The following is a 16,915-nucleotide window of genomic DNA, read 5'->3' on the forward strand; positions in this document are numbered from 1 at the left end:
TGTTTGTTTTTAAAATGTTGGTCAAACAGTTTTAATTAAAATGAAAAATATGTGGGCACAACGTGCCCGTAGGTGTCTACCCACTTCAATCTGTTTTTAATGGGATAAAAAGTCTACAAACCCCAAAATGTATGTAAAACTGGTTTGGGGGAATTAGTCACGTATGGCACTTGAAAACTTGATAGCTCTTTTTATCTTTCCATAGAAAAGTAGCAACTGTCTTCGGGTATCTGTTTTACTATTCCTTGTTAAACTTGGTAACACAATTCACACAAATACATCAGCATAATTTCACTCAGCGCCACACACTTCCACAAAATACAATTCACCTCTACACATTTCCATTTTGCACCACGTAATTCGACAACAAACTACATAATTCAACTCACCAACAGAATTACACACCACATACATCCAATCCACACCACAGAATTCCACATCATGCCACAAAATTTAACAGCACACCATAGTTAAACTCCACTACATACTACTCTAGAACACAAAATACAATTCCACATGACACTCCATAACACAGAATCCCACTCCACGTAATTCCAGTACCCTCAATACCACATAATTACTATCCACCTAATTCCACTGCACATCATGCCACGTTACTCCACTACACAAATCCACTCTACACCACACAATTCCACCCCACACAATTCCACAACTAATAATTCCAATCCAACCCACATAATTCTACTCCACACCACATACATCCATTCCACTCCCAACGAAAACACATGGGTAAAAGGCATTGGCATTTACAGTACCAATAGCTCCAACTGTCAGAAATGTGAGAACTGTTGCATTGCAAACGCTTGTTCGGTTTTGTCAATGTTTGTCTTGTTTTTAAAAGGCTTTTGTAAAACTTTATTGCTGTGGGAGCTGCCAAACCCTCACCACTGTTACAAACATTGGCAAAAGGCGGCAAATTCTTGAAGAAAGTCACAAAAAGTATATCCATGGTATATGTCTTTGCATTAGTGCACATTAATTAATTTCATGAACTCACAGGTATTTACAGAAGTAGATAGAAAATCGCACTACTTGACAGTATTTGAGGGCTGTATTTTAGCACAAGTAAATATGCATATGCATGTGTAGATTTACTCATTTAATCACTTTCCCCCAACCATGGAAGAAGCTTCACTTCTGCCCTTGTCAGGAGTAAATTTCTAATCATGAAAGTTAGTAGGTTTGAACAAACTCAAGAAGGCATTCAAGCCTCTGGACTTCTGTTTACAGCTACCTCCAGCCCCAGTATGTAGATCTACGGAAAGATGGCAAAATAAGGAAATTGCTAGGATTAAAGCCCTACTATAGTATTAGCCCTAGCATAATCTGAGATGCTATTGTCAGAAATCTTATTAATGAGATTGCTGCCATAATTTGTTGTCACGCTACATTGCACTAAAAGGACAAGTAGATTATTTTACAGGACAAGAAGATTTATGAAGCAACCTGTTCCATTGGCAAGTAGGTATTTCATTAAATTCTACACCTCTGGCCTATAAAAGCATTGTGCAGTTACATATTTTCCAGTGGTGACTGTAAGAGTCAACTTTAGCATCACATGTGCAGTGCAAAATGAAACTAGACCGCTTTAGAACTACCCTATGTAAATCTTCAATCTCAAAATATTTTTTAAAAAGGGCAGCATTTAAATCAAAGTAATACTTCCCCATGCCTTTCTTTTGCCCCAATCACAAGTCTGAGGTATATCATCTTTTAGGATATATGACAAACGAAAGAAAGGAACTTTCTCCAGAATGCGAGGGCATCAAGTGAATGTAACTGAACCTAGACCTCGCTATTGTTTTAGGTCAAAGCCTACCACACAGCCCAGCTGTCTGGTTTGCTAATGTCATCTTGGGGACATTTATAAAGCTTTCCAGTGAATGCATTTTACCTGTTTACCAATGGATTTGTGATTTGTTACTCACATCTGCTTGCTTTCTATTTGCTGGCTCTATTAGGTAGCTGTCTGGTTTGCTAAAGACATATTGGGAACATTCACAAAGTTGACCTAAGATTGCATTCTGCCCATTGCTTACCATTGGTTTTATGGTTTGTAATACATATTTTCTGGCTTTATTTGCTTTAGGCTGGTCAGCTTCAATTCCTCTGTCTTTTGCCTAAAACATGTTTACTGTGTTCTTCCACAAACTCGCTTTCAGTAAACAGGCCTTTAAATCTTGTGTTTATCTTGTCACATTTGCAGTGCAATCAAAGACATAGGTCAAACGTCAAGTTGACCCTATCTCTATGTTAAAATACACTACAAAGTATGGCTATTGTTTACTAATAACAAAACGTATCATCCTGCTTCGGGGCACAGACACACCAACAACACACCTCTCTCTTCATATGTCATTCTGAACTACATTTATCAGACCAGAGTTTACATTTGGGCAGCAAGAACAGTGGCACCATGCCCAACATAAACACAATGAACATAAAGCACAACTCCATTTTACCCATCTGCATAGTTCTATTAAGTCTCTAGATTCACATCACCCCTCCCCACTTCCTCATGGTTTTACAAAGTCCTAACTTCTATTCAGGGAGCAAGTCTACTGGCTGCAGGACGGTAAGTTCACTATTTTGTGCTTTTATACATAAATGTATATGTTGTAACATTTACCTTCCTACTACTTGCATACAGACACCACAATCTTAGAGGCACTCTGAGAATCCCTCCTCCACCTACCCATGGGTCTAAGCACTCCCAAGCTTCTCTCCTCATCTTTCCAATTTAAAAACTTCACAATCTGCCCTTACGTTCTTTTAACACTTTGTCCGACACTGTGTCTATTTACACCTCATTGCACGCTCCGACAACAATTACATTATTTTAACATGGTGCTATGGTCAAAATGACTTTGGTCAGTGTCTATTCATGAGAGAAATGCATGCACTGTAAGAATGTCGGACGTGTTGGTCTGTTCCAGTATTTGCACAAATAACAATGTGAATACCACTATTGTATTTATTTTTTAGCACTACTCATTCCAGAGCACTTTACAGAACATGCATATTATACATTAACAATCATGTAACTATGTAAATCAATGTACAAGATGCTTGCTGCATAAAACAGTGAGAGTTACAAGGTGTAGGAGTCACATGTCCTTCATTGCTCACTGTTCTATATTAGAAAGATTACAATTTATTAACTACAAGTAACAAAAGGACCTATGTGTTAAAATCAGTAACCCACTTACATGTTTAACAAGAATAGAAATCTGAAATATATGCATGTTACATGATGTGCTATTTAAGGATTATGTTACAGCCTTGTAAATAGAGCATAGGAGGGGCACAAGCAGCCTCCATGGGGAGAATGATCTGCATCCTCTCTCCTATAAATACTCTCACTTTGAATCAATCAAATGCCACTCTATTGGCCTCGCCATGTGATTTTAAGTCTGAACTGAGGGAAGAACTCAAATCCGATCTAGCTGCCACCTTTGACCTGTTTAAATCAAGATTAACACTCTTTTGTCCTCCATCTAAACAGATATTGACTCAGTTGGCCAGAGCGCAATGGATTTGGAAACAAAATGCCAGGATATTGAACATCGACTACAGCCTCTGGAACAGGCCTCGGACCACATTCATTTGCAACTACAGATGACCCTACTCAAGTGTGAAGATTTGGAAAATAGGTCTTGGAGAAACAACATTTGAGTGAAGGGCATGGAGGAAGGAGTGGAAGGGCCAGATCTAGAGGCATTCATTGTTGGTCTGTTCTCAGATGAACTGTGAGGGGAACAACAGGAGGTGAGGCTGGAGAGAGTGCACTGTGTGGGACCTAAGCTTTCTGGGAATAGCAAGAGGCCAGAGGACAGTACTTGCGAAACTGCATTCCTTTAAACTCAAGGAACGAATCCTCCGAGCTGAGCGAACAAAGGACACAATAAGCTTTAAAGGAGCAACGTACTCCCTTTACAGCGACATTGCGCCAGCCACTTTAGCGCAACATGTGTAATTTAAACTGGTAACGATGGCACTTCATAAAGACCAAGTCAAATATCCTTGGACCTATCCTTTGGCATAGACTTCGAAACTTCCTAACAAGCAACACCTCTGTACATCCTTTGAAGAGGCAGCTTTAGTGCTGGGACTTTCCCAAACAACGCTTATGGAGGCGAGAGAAAGTACTAAAGGATTACCACTGACTCAAGCAGCCAAAACATCAATGGGAGATTGGCGTGTCCAGCAGAGGAAACGGAGAGACAACGAAAGATGAACTGTTCTTGGAACTTCGTGCTATTTGATTACGCTAAATACAACTGAGATGCTGCAAGCATGTATGAACTATACAAAAGGGCCACCATGGGTGGGATCTCACCACGGGACGAGTGGCCTAGACACGACATATGAAGTTTCATCCACATCATATACTCGGATATTACCATATAATTCGAAACCTCTGGGTTATGGCAGTGGCTATGTGCCAATACACCCACTTAGTTTCCCACATCAATGGACTCGACAGTCTGTAAGGGTTATTTACCTGTAACTTCTGGTTGTTTTTTTCTGTTTTGTTTTATACAGTTAAATGGATGGTCAGGGAGTGATGGGTGGGGGGAGTGAGGCTTGGAGAGATGGGTTGGCAGGAGGGATGAGGGGGGAGATGCTGAATGGTCAAAAGCCATTTGGAAAGGAACACTTTTTGCATCTGTAGGAGGCTGGCCTGGCTTGTAGTGGGTACCAAGGGGTACTTACACTCTGTAGCAGGTCCAGTTATCCCTTCTCAGTGTAGAAGAGGCGTTTCTAGCAGCTTAGGCTGATAGAAGGTAGCTATAGCAGAGCAGCTTAGGCTGAACTAGGAGACATGCAAAGCTCCTACTATACCAATGGTGTCATATGCACAAAATCATAAGAAAACACAGTACACAGATATACTAAAAATAAAGGTACTTTATTTTTATGACAATATGCCAAAAGTATTTCAGTGAGTACCCTCAGTATGAGGATGCCAAATATACACAAGATATATGTACACAATACCAAAAATATGCAGTAATAGCAAAAGGAAGTAATGCAAGCAGTGTAAAGTTACAATAGATTGCAATAGGAGCACATAGGTATAGGGGCAACACAAACCATATACTCCAAAAGTGGAATGCGAACCACGAATGGACCCCAAACCTATGTGAGCTTGTAGAGGGTCGCTGGGACTGTAAGAAAACAGTGAGGGTTAGAAAAATAGCCCACCCCAAGACCCTGTAAGGTAGGTGTAAAGTGCACCTACAACCCCCAGAGAGCACAGAAGTCGTGATAGGGGGATTCTGCAAGGAAAACCAACACCAGCAATGCAACAACAGTGGATTTCCGGACCTGAGTACCTGTAAGACAAGGGGACCAAGTCCAAGAGTCGCGACAGTGTCGAGAGTGGGCAGGAGCCCAGGAAATGCCAGCTGAGGGTGCAAGGAAGCTGCCACCGGATGGAAGAAGCTTGGTGTTTTGCAAGAACAAAGAGGACTAGGAACTTCCCCTTTGGAGGATGGATGTCCACGTCGTGAAGAAGCTTGCAGAGGTGTTCCCATGCAGAAAGACCGCAAACAAGCCTTGCTAGCTGCAAGGGTCGCTTTTAGGGTTTTTGGATGCTGCTGTGGCCCAGGAGGGACCAGGATCTCGCCACTTGGATGAGGAGACAGAGGGGGCACCGAGCAAGTCAGGGAGCCCTCACAGAAGCAGGCAGCACCCGCAGAAGTACCGGATCAGGCACTTAGAAGAGGAGTGAACTGGAGTCCACCCAAAGTCACAAAAGGGAGTCCCACGACGCCGGAGGACAACTCAGAAGGATGTGCACTGTAGGTTAGAGTGTCAGGGACCCAGGCTTTTGGCTGTGCACAACGGAAATCCTGGAAGAGTGCACAGGAGCCAGAGCAGCTGCAAATCACGCGATATCCAGCAATGCAGTCTAGCGTGGGGAGGCAAGGACTTACCTCCACCAAACTTGGACTGAAGAGTCACTGGACTGTGGGAGTCACTTGGACAGAGTTGCTGAGTTCCAGGGACCACGCTTGTCGTGCTGAGAGGGGACCCAGAGGACCGGTGATGCAGTCTTTTGTTGCCTGCGGTTGCAGGGGGAATATTCCGTCGACCCACGGGAGATTTTTTCAGAGCTCCTGGTGCAAGAAGGAGGCAGGCTACACCCAGAGCATGCACCACCAGGAAACAGGCGAGAAAGCCGGCAGGTTGAAGCGATACAAGGTTGCAGTAGTTGTCTTTGCTACTTTGTTGCGGTTTTGCAGACATCCTGAGCAGTCAGCGGTCGATCCTTTGGAAGAAGGTGAAGAGGGAGATGCAGAGGAACTCTGGTGAGCTCTTGCATTCGGTATCTGAAGAATTCCCCAAAGCAGAGACCTTACATAGCCAGAAAAGGAGGTTTGGCTACCTAGGAAGGAGGATAGGCTAGTAAGAAAGGTAAGAGCCTATCAGAGGGAGTCTCTGACGTCACCGGCCACTCAGAGCAGTCCAGTGTGCCAGCAACACCTCTGTTTCCAAGATGGCAGAGGTCTGGGGCACACTGGAGGAGCTCTGGGCACCTCCCCTGGGAGGTGCAGGTCAGGGGAGTGGTCACTCCCCTTTCCTTTGTCCAGTTGCGCGCCAGAGTAGGGCTGGGGGATCCCTAAACCTGTGTAGACTGGCGTATGCAGAGGTGGGCAGCATCTGTGCCCATCAAAGCATTTCCAGAGGCTGGAGGAGGCTACTCCACCCCAGCCATCACACCTATTTCCAAAGGGAGAGGGTGTCACACCCTCTCTCAGAGGAAATCCTTTGTTCTGCCTTCCTGGGCCAGGGCTGCCTGGACCCCAGGAGGGCAGAAACCTGTCTGAGGGGTTGGCAGCAGCAGCTGCAGTGGAGACCCCGGAAAGGCAGTTTGGCAGTACCCGGGTTCTGTGCTAGAGACCCGGGGGACCATGAAATTATCTCCCCAATGCCAGAATGGCATTGGGGTGACAATTCCATGATCTTAGACATGTTACTTGGTCATGTTCGGAGTTACCATTGTGACGCTGTACATAGGTAGTGACCTATGTACAGTGCACACGTGTAATAGTGTCCCCGCACTCACAAAGTCCTGGGAATTGGCCCTGAACAATGTGGGGGCACCTTGGCTAGTGCCAGGGTGCCCACACACTAAGTAACTTAGCACCCAACCTTCACTAGGTGAAGGTTAGACATATAGGTGACTTATAAGTTACTTAAGTGCAGTGGTAAATGGTTGTGAAATAACGTGGACATTATTTCACTCAGGCTGCAGTGGCAGGCCTGTGTAAGAATTGTCAGAGCTCCCTATGGGTGGCAAAAGAAATGCTGCAGCCCATAGGGATCTCCTGGAACCCCAATACCCTGGGTACCTCAGTACCATATACTAGGGAATTATAAGGGTGTTCCAGTATGCCAATGTAAATTGGTAAAATTGGTCACTAGCCTGTTAGTGACAATTTGAAAGAAATGAGAGAGCATAACCACTGAGGTTCTTATTAGCAGAGCCTCAGTGAGACAGTTAGTCATAACACAGGTAACACATACAGGGCACACTTAAGAGCACTGGGGCCCCGGCTGGCAGGGTCCCAGTGACACATACAACTAAAACAACATATATACAGTGAAATATGGGGGTAACATGCCAGGCAAGATGGTACTTTCCTACAGTGAGTTACATGTGGATGAGGAGGGAAGAGCTTAGGCAGGGTTATTTGGGAGATGAAAGTAGTAGAATGGATTTGGGATGAGTCAAAGTGGGTGTCTTTTTCACAAGTCATCGTTGATTATTGCCTAGAGTCCACCCGCCATTCTTCTGCGTAGGAAATCAGGTAAGTAAGTAATTCACTTACCAGCACAGACAGTACCATATGTCATACAAAAATAGACACAAAGCTCACTCTGTAGCCCTAAATTTACAAAAAAGCTGGACATTAAAGAGCCCTCCATGCATAAAATAGTTACTATTCAAACGAATACCAGACCCACAGCCAGATGCATAAAAACAGCCCAATGGTCAAAATGCAATGCGGCAATACAACTACCTAGGATGGCCCACATACGCACTTTGAAGAACACAAGTGAGCAAACAAAAAAATAGACATGGTCTAAGTGCTTGTGTGATTAGGCAGTAGTTTGCTCACTGTTGGGTCCTCAACTCAGAATCACAAAGTAATTCTCTTTCTTCAGGTACTTCAAATTCAGATTTGAACGCACAACTCTGTCTCACTCTACACCTCTTTCGATATATTCTCTGCCTCCATTCTTTGACGCATCCAAAACCTCATTCTACTACTATGCTCTCCAAAATAACCCTTTCTAGATTCGTCCCTCCTTGAATCACCCCAACACTCAGTTTACTAAGACCTCCCAAATAACTCTTTCTAAATTCTTCCCTCTTGTACCTCTGCTTTGACTCATCCCAAACCTTATTTTACTAGTATTATTTCCCCAATCCTTTTCTAGAGACTTTTTCTTCCACCATCTTTCCTTTTACTTATCTCAAACGTCATCTTACTACTACTATGGGCTCTCAAAAAACACCTTCTAGACTCTTCCCTCTTTGATCCCTCCTATTGCCTAATCAATCCAACTAACAGTCACCACTCAAATTATCTCATATTTCCCTACAATAATCCATCACTAATCTGTTAATCCTTTTTCAGTTCTGGAGTAGCGTGCTACTCCCCAAAAAGTGCTTCGCTGCCTCGTCAGGGGTAGTAAGCGCTCTATAAATACAGTCACAATATTTTTCACATCCACAAAGTAATGGCATAAGGAAGGATTGTGGTCTTTTTTGTATTTGATATGTATTTTTACTCAGAATGATGTCTCTGTAAACATGACAAAGATGCGATGGTATACAAGATGATTTTTTAAGTATAAACAACATAAAAAGCACAGTACTGTTATAAGCTTTTCTCCAAGATAATTCATGTCTTTAGTGATACATTACCACAGGATCACAATTTGTTAGCGTTTCCTGAAATAACGCAAAACCCCGAAATTCATTGCAGAACATGGTCACCTAAACAAATAGGGGCTACATACATTACAGATACCAGCAGCCTACCGGCGGCCTACTGACAAATCCTTGGCAGATGCCACCACCTTTTAAGCTCCCAAGGCAGGCATATCAAATCTATTGCTGTACCTCTAACGTAAGTCATTACGCCCCAGGCTAACATCACAGATATTAAATCCAGCATACAAACTGTTGTCAGCACCACTTTCTCTCCTTCCAGCCTCTCAAAATATCAAACTCTGTCCCAAATAGAAGAGCTATCAAATACCACTGAGATCTACGAAGAAAGGCTACAGCTAATCATTCACACCATAATTAAGGCTTACTTCTGGTGCTGGAGGAATTTTCAGAGTTTGGATGCTACCATCAATGTTACATCATTGAAGTTACAGCGATTGCAAAAAATCCAAGTGTCACACAAAGAATAGGAAATCTATTCAGAGTGGTAAGAATGTAGTGTGTTGCTGGTGGTGCACACAATTGCAAATATATTACTAAAGCATGTAGTGGTAGTGCACTGTCACTTACAGACAGAATATTCCACTGGAATGGCCTCTACGCTTACACAGGCATACAGTTTTACTTATAAAACAATGTGTGGAAACCGAGTTTCAGCAAATATTTATCACGTAAAAAATATTGATTTTGTTTTGATCCGATAAAAATTTGTGCAGCCAACACACTTCACGATTTTTTTTTAAGTACTTATTTTCTGCTTTCCTACCTACTGATCTATTCCCAAATAAGTTTACAGTTCATTACAAGGGTTGAGATTGAAAAGTCCTCTGCATGAAAAAATACGTGTAACCCCACCCTGAATGCCCAGCTGTACTATTGTCTGGATCCCTAATGCTGAATTTTTTATATAAACGAACACGGACACGGACCACAAGTATGCGCCATGACATAGGCCTGCATCACAGACTGCGGTCTTGTTGAACTGGGAGGGGCGCCCAAAGCGTTGCCCTCATAGTGGTGGAAGGCTACCACCTTAACCAGGCATTAAGCAGCACAAGCGCAGTGGTAGCAGCATACCGTGTAGTGATCAGTAGAAGTGTACAGGGCCTTTTTACCCAGTGTCACTGCAGTGAGGCCTACAGGCTCACTCACCTTTTTAAAAAGTTCCACTGCTGTGTGCTTACCTCACCCCTGCCTACATCAGATAGATGTGGAATGCTGCGCAGCACAGGAGAGTGAATCTGCACTGGTTGTATGTGTGAGAGGGAAGGATACAGTCCTGGGATAAAGCACTGTGTCGCCCTGTAGTGTGCAGTAAATGTGTGATTGGTGCATGTGCTGAGTGTATATATGCCTTTGAGGAATACATGACATGGAAGATGTAGACCTGTTCAGTGTGTGTGCAGTGAGATCATGTGCTGGTTTTATGTGTACTTGAGTGAAGTACAATAAATGAAGAGTGAAGTGCGCACACAATGATTGTGTGTTCTGGCAGTGTGTGTTTGTAAATAATATAAAATGGTTAAATACAGAAAAGCTTTAGTGCTGAACAGTGTGTGCAGACTAAGCGTGTGTACTGAATGCATGTGTGCATGTAATGGTACAATGCATGGAAGTATTACTGCTAGACAGTAAGTGGGCTGTGAATGTACATTATGCAAGTGTGTCTGCAATGTTACAATATGTGGGGGGGGCCTGGGTTCCATTTTGGGCTGCTGAGGTCTGTCTGGTAAAGACAAGAGGAGGAGAGGAATCCCACCACCCTGACACATTTGTGTATCGCTGCATTTCTGGGAGCTGGGTGGGACATACACTGGAGGGAAAGGAAGACTCCCTTTAACTTCAAAAGACTGCTCTTTGATTCAGTGACAGATCACTAGGAAGGGGCCTGAACAAATCTCAAGAAGAGAGATGGGGCTGATAAGTGAATCATAAAGGGTAGGGCTGGAGGGGCTGGGATTAACCTTTTGATACACATATCACTGTGGCTGACATCCAGGTGTGAACTCTGGTTGCTCAGTAAAGTGGTATTGTTAGACAACCAGCTTGAGTCTTGCCAGCTGTGACAGACATCTTTCATGAGGAAAGAAGAAAGAACTGTCCACTCCAAAAGAAGCAGAACCCCAACATAAAACGTCAAAGACTCAGACCCTAAATCATATTTGGTGTCTGGTAAAGGACTATAAAACGAGAGGTTCAGTCTCCAAAAAATGTGTTATCTGAAAAGCAGCCATGTGGGCGTTGTAAAAAGGAGAAGCTATACAAGACGTCTGCCTGTGAACAGGACTAGGAGCCAAGGCCTACTAGTCTCCCTTCTGGCTGAGAGGACATCAGTCAGGGAAACCAAGACAACCTGCCCTGGAGCACAAGTGCCTACCTGCCTGCCAAGACCAGTGTGTGCTGTGGGGAAGAGGGGAGCATTAGTGAAAGCGAGGTCCAATAAGGAGCCCTACCATGAGGTCTCACTGTAGAAGGTGTGAGGAAGCCACTGTGAACCGATCGGGCCAAAGCTCATGTGCAGGTCTGTTTTCAATAAGTTAGATTAGAGATAAAATACTACTTTTTGTTATAAAATCAAGCATTTGTCTAAATACGGATTTATTGTTTGTAATGTTTGCACTTTGAGTTATGAGTCATGTTCCCTGGCCTGTATCTACATCCCCCCAGAGTGAGCCTTGACTGCTCGACCACAACTACCTGAGTGTCAAGTGTAGAAGGGTTACTTTTCCCAACTGAGCGGGATCCCTAGTAGGTCGAGCCTTGGGACATCAGGAGAAAAAGTCCTCATCCACCATGGTTGTCCTGAAACCCTTGTGTGCCCTGTGGCCCTCTGAAATGGGTTCTGCCAACTGGTATTTAAATGTTGTTGCATCTTAAAAAAATGACATCCTACAGCCTATCACACTTCCTGTACACCAGCAAGATTGTCACTTACTTCAAAAACCTCTCACTTTCAAGTTAGAGAAAGTAAATGCCAATCTCATCTCCATGTTAAAAGAAAAAGCAGCAATTACCCAAAAGACATAGGGGGTTATTACAACTTTGGAGGAGGTGTTAATCCGTCCCAAAAGTGACAGTAAAGTGACGGATATACCACCAGCCGTATTATGAGTTCCATAGGATATAATGGACTCATAATACGGCTGGTGGTATATCCGTCACTTTACCGTCACTTTTGGGACGGATTAACACCTCCTCCAAAGTTGTAATAACCCCCATAGCCTGGAATTTGACCTGTCTTAGAAGCACAGGGAAAATGACAACATTTAAAACAAAATGTAAAGGCGTCTTTACTGCTGATTTACCTCCTGAATTCCTGGGCTGTTATTTTTGGGGCTGCTGCAGCACCAACCGTAATCCTACTACCAGTGCCTATGAGGCTTACCCACAAAGGCAATACAAATATCGACAATTCGATCCACTGACAGATGCTCCAACACCACTTTCTGGGTCCCAGGGAGGTGCATATCAACCCTATATGCTAATAAATCAAACTCCATTTTGAAGAAAAACTCAACAGATATTCTTACTCAATTTGTAATATATAGACCACCACCGAATGATTCTGAATCTGCCTTTCCCCTTGACCTTCCTTTCCAGTCACAGGTCTTCTGCCACTCTGGCTGGACCTGCCTTTAACTCCATTGTATGAAGCTGTCTCTCTATTTTGTGCACTAAAAAAGTACACCATGCAGAGAGTCCAGTGGATCCCCAATTGGTTACAGAGGCAAAAGTAGATAGTATTAATGCTCTACTTTGTGTTAGTGTGAGTGAGCGGTTAGGCTTATCGGAGGGAGGTGCTAAGCATTTGTTGTACTCACAAAGGCAATAAATGAGACACATACCCAAAGAATAAATTTGAAACCTATTTACAAAAATAACACTTCTTTTTTGTATACATTTTGAAACCAAGAACTTTGTTACAAGGTAAGCACATTTCTAAGCATAAATACTTTTCAGTTGCAAAAACTGGACACAGCAATTTTTGAGTTCTTCAATGTTAACCTATGGGAGGAAAACAAGTTCAGCAAACGTACTTTTTGACAACTTACCAGACCTAACTCTGAGCCTTAAGGGAAGTATTGGGCAAGGATCAGGACCACACCAACAGGTCACCCCAAGCAGCACTGGGGCGACTGGGAAAAGAGGTGTAGTACAGGGGGTGTGCAGTGTATTTCAATGGAGATCGGTCTCCTTGGGAAAAAGGCTGTGGCTAGGAAGCCAGTCGGGGAAATCCAACAGGCAGGTAACAAATGTGGGGTCTCTGGACATAGGTGCACCTTTGATCCTCTTCTCCAAGGCCCAGGGGCAACAGATGCAGGGGTGTCCTTTGGTGTTGGCTTTCTGTGTCGGGGAGCAATCGAGTATGAGTGGTCCTGTAGTCTGAGGCTGCAGGTGTCGCCGTGGAGTCCAGGAAGGGTGAAACCACAGTGGACTCGAGCTCAGGAGAGCTAGGGAATGCTGTTGACACCAGGAACTCACTTCAGATCAGGCCGTAGGCAATGGGTGCAGTGGTTGCTTCAGGTGTCAGACTTCTCTCACCACAGAGGCTGCATGAGAGGGGGCCTCCGTGCAGAGGCTGCAGGCGACTCCAGAGAGTCCAGGAGGGGTGAAACCATGTTGGACTCATACTCTAGGGAACCTTTTTGGCACCGGAGGTCTACTCCAACTCAGGTCAGTGACAGTGGATGCAGTGATGACTTCAGGGGTCAGTTCTTTGTGGTTACGGAGGCTTCAAAGTCCATTTTCAGAGTTTGTTGGGGAGCAGGTCTGCTGCTCACAGGAATCTTGAGTCTTTTTAAAAGGCAGGCAGTCCTTCTGGGTTTCTGGAAGCTCAGCTGCAGGATGAGTTGTCTTTTGCTGCAGAGTCCGAACGGGGTTGCAGACAGGCCGGAGGGGTGGGTACCAGGTCAGCTGCTGCTTTTCTCCTCTTCTGCTGGTCGACTCTTCGGTGTCCTTGGGCTACTTAGGTCGCGAGGATATGAGTTCTTGGGTGCCACCTAAATACTGAGTTTAAGGGCGTTACAGGGAGTGCCAGGTGGAAGCCAATGGGTTGTCCAGCTTTAGGGTGACTACACCCTCTCTATGACAACTGCCTTTGGGAAGAAGGCATAACCCTGACGCTAGAGGTCTAAATCCATCCAAAACAAGATGGAGACATTTAAAAATGGTGTCCACTTCAGCTCGTCCTCCTTAGGGGTGGGACTGGCATGATATGGGCACACCTCCTAATCTAACTAATTTTCATGTCTGTCTTGCCGCCAAGAAATGGGGTCAGGGTGGGGGTGGGGTGGGTTGGTCATCTTTGCCAACTGGAGAGACCTGGGATGCATTACAAATGTGGCTAGGTCTTTGAAACTTTCTGCTCTGGAATGTGCATCCTGCCTGGAGAAGTGATCAATACCTCCGCCCAGTGCAAGCTTTTGTCTCTGACCCCCGAGAGCGCTGGCTGTCATCTTAAGGGGTCAGAAACATGGTTGAACTTGTCAAGACCAGTCAGTCAACACACTAGTAGTTGGTGTATTTTCAGAGGTCACCTCTAAGATGCCCTCTGGGTGCATGTATTGTTAAATCCAACATGGGCATCAGTGTGGGTTCACCAATATGAGATGTTTGATACCAAAGATCCCTGGGTTCAGAGAAGCCATCACGTAGCTGGGAAATTCGTAGTGACCAGTGTCCAGCACATGTATTTAAAATGGCTTCACTGTATACTTCCTATGTCTAAGGATCGACAAAGGCATAGTAGGGGCATATTTGCTCATGCAGATATACCCTCACTAGTAATATAATGAACCTTCCTTTAGGGCTAAAGGCCTGCTGTATGCAATGTTTTAGGGAACATGGCACACAAATGTGTCACGTGTTTTCATTTTAGGAGCATCCTGTCACACAGCACACAATGGCAGTCTGCATCAAGTTGGTGCTGGGTCCCTCAGAGTGGCACAAGTTGCCACCCATGCCCTAGGAGTACCATTTACTTGGGACTTACGGCAGGCTGAAGGGCCATGTCACTTGGGGATCAAGTGACCAGGTGTCATGTTTCAGGGACAGAACACTGGCACTGGGGAACTGGTTAGCAGGAACCCAGTGCACTTCAGTCAAAGTTGCATCTGAAAACCATCCAAAAAGTGGGGGTAATGCACCCAGAACCCAGCTCCCTACAGTTATTCTCTGTTATTATTTGATCTTCCTGTACTAAATACCAATTCTTCTGCAACTATGGTTTTCAGACTAAAACATAACAATCGCCTAATTCTCGTGGGCATTTCACAAATCTTCTGCATACCTTATTGTCGGTCTCAAAAGTTAAGATCTTAATGGAATATTCTAATAAACTTAACTGTTAAGATAATGCACTAAAGGATATGTGTTGAGAACACAAGAGTAAAAACTAACTGACTTCGACCGCAAGCTTGCTTGACTATAGCATTAGGTGTTTTTCCACCTGACAAGCTGAGTACATGCGAAAACTCTAATTTTAATTTAAAAAAACGTTGCATTAATCATCACCACGGAGTAACATGCTACTTTCAGAAAAGCGCTTCAGCGCCTCCTGAGGGACAGCAAATGCTATATAATTGCAATGGTATTACATACATTACAGGACTTAAATGAATGGTGACTCACACCGAAGCGTAGTCTTAAAGCTACTTACCGACACCAAGACCCAAAACTTCGCGAATAAAGCGGGAGCTTCCCGATGGCCAGCCTTCCCTACAGCCTTCCAACAGAAGATCTCTAAAGCTGCAGTTGCCTTTCACTTTTCTTACCACTGAAAGCAACATTAATGTAAGAAAATGGAATTCAACTATACGAACGTTTTCTTTAAAGCGATTGTAAATTTTGGGGGCACTGATGGGTGGAGATTTGTGTCTCTACTTCATAGCATACCCACCGATTGGTTCTAAAAAAAAAAAAAGAGATCCGCCCCGAAACACTTTCGCAACAACGGAAGAGACCTAGCTTCCTTTGCACCGGAAGAGACCTTCTCGCTGCCCCGGAAGACAAGGCTCATTTGGCAAACTAGCAGTGGGATTAGTGTTTTCCTAGAGATACGGACTTTGGGTGACCGAGGTAGTCCAGCATCTGATTCGAAAGCAATCCACTCCTCATTGGTTGTTTCTGAAAATGCTATCAAAGGGGATTTCTTCAATGGGATCCGAGCTGAGGGCTTTCTTTTTTGGTTTAAGCCTACCAGGCAGCGCCTAGTTTGCCAACAACAGCTGGGGACCTCCAGAAAACTGCCCTGGGAATGCATTCCGTCCATTGCTTACCATTATTGGCTTTATGGTTTGAAACCCACATTTCTGGCTTTCTGTTTGCTGTGCATTCAAAGTCAGAGGTCAAATGTTAGGCTCCGTCTTTCTAGGGAGCTTAGTGGTTTCTTTCTGTGACTTCAAATTGAGAGGATTTATGTGATAGTCTTGCTGGATACTGGCGACAGGAAAGGGTTTTTTCTAACACTCAACAGCATTTGAATGAACTGCACAAATATTTCAGAATTAGAACAGGACAAATGAAGCACATTTTTTATTAGTTCTGATATGTGTTGAATACTCTGTAATATGGTCAAAATAAATAAACACACTAGGTGATGCCATTTCCACACACATCGTTTGTGTGCTGTATAGTTTCTAGCAGTAAAACTGTATGTCTGTGCAAATGTAATTGTCAGTTCAATTCAAAATGTGCTGTCTGTAATAGCATTCCAAGCCACTGTACTCTACACCACTCCACGCAATGCTACTTTGTTTTACGCCTCTCTACTCTGTACCACTCTATACGATGGACTCTACGGCATTTTACTGTACACCACTGCAATCTACACCACTCCCAACTAGGCACTCTGCACAACTGCACTGTATGCAACTGTGCAACACTGCACTCTATGCCACTGCTCTCTACACTAATGCATTCTGC

General features: G+C 44.0%; 1 protein-coding gene across 1 annotated transcript in view; it reads right to left on the reverse strand.

The window, feature by feature from the left end:
• Nucleotides 1–15,942, reverse strand: part of LOC138261638 (uncharacterized) — a 56,164-nt gene extending 40,222 nt beyond the window's left edge. Inside the window, exon 1 of the mRNA XM_069210773.1 lies at nucleotides 15,651–15,942. The gene's annotated coding sequence lies outside the window, so the exon portion shown is untranslated. The remainder of the gene's footprint in view (nucleotides 1–15,650) is intronic.
• Nucleotides 15,943–16,915: the final 973 nt, after the last annotated feature.

This window comes from Pleurodeles waltl, chromosome 10 (genome assembly GCF_031143425.1).
Source record: "Pleurodeles waltl isolate 20211129_DDA chromosome 10, aPleWal1.hap1.20221129, whole genome shotgun sequence".
Classification (NCBI taxonomy): domain Eukaryota; kingdom Metazoa; phylum Chordata; class Amphibia; order Caudata; family Salamandridae; genus Pleurodeles; species Pleurodeles waltl.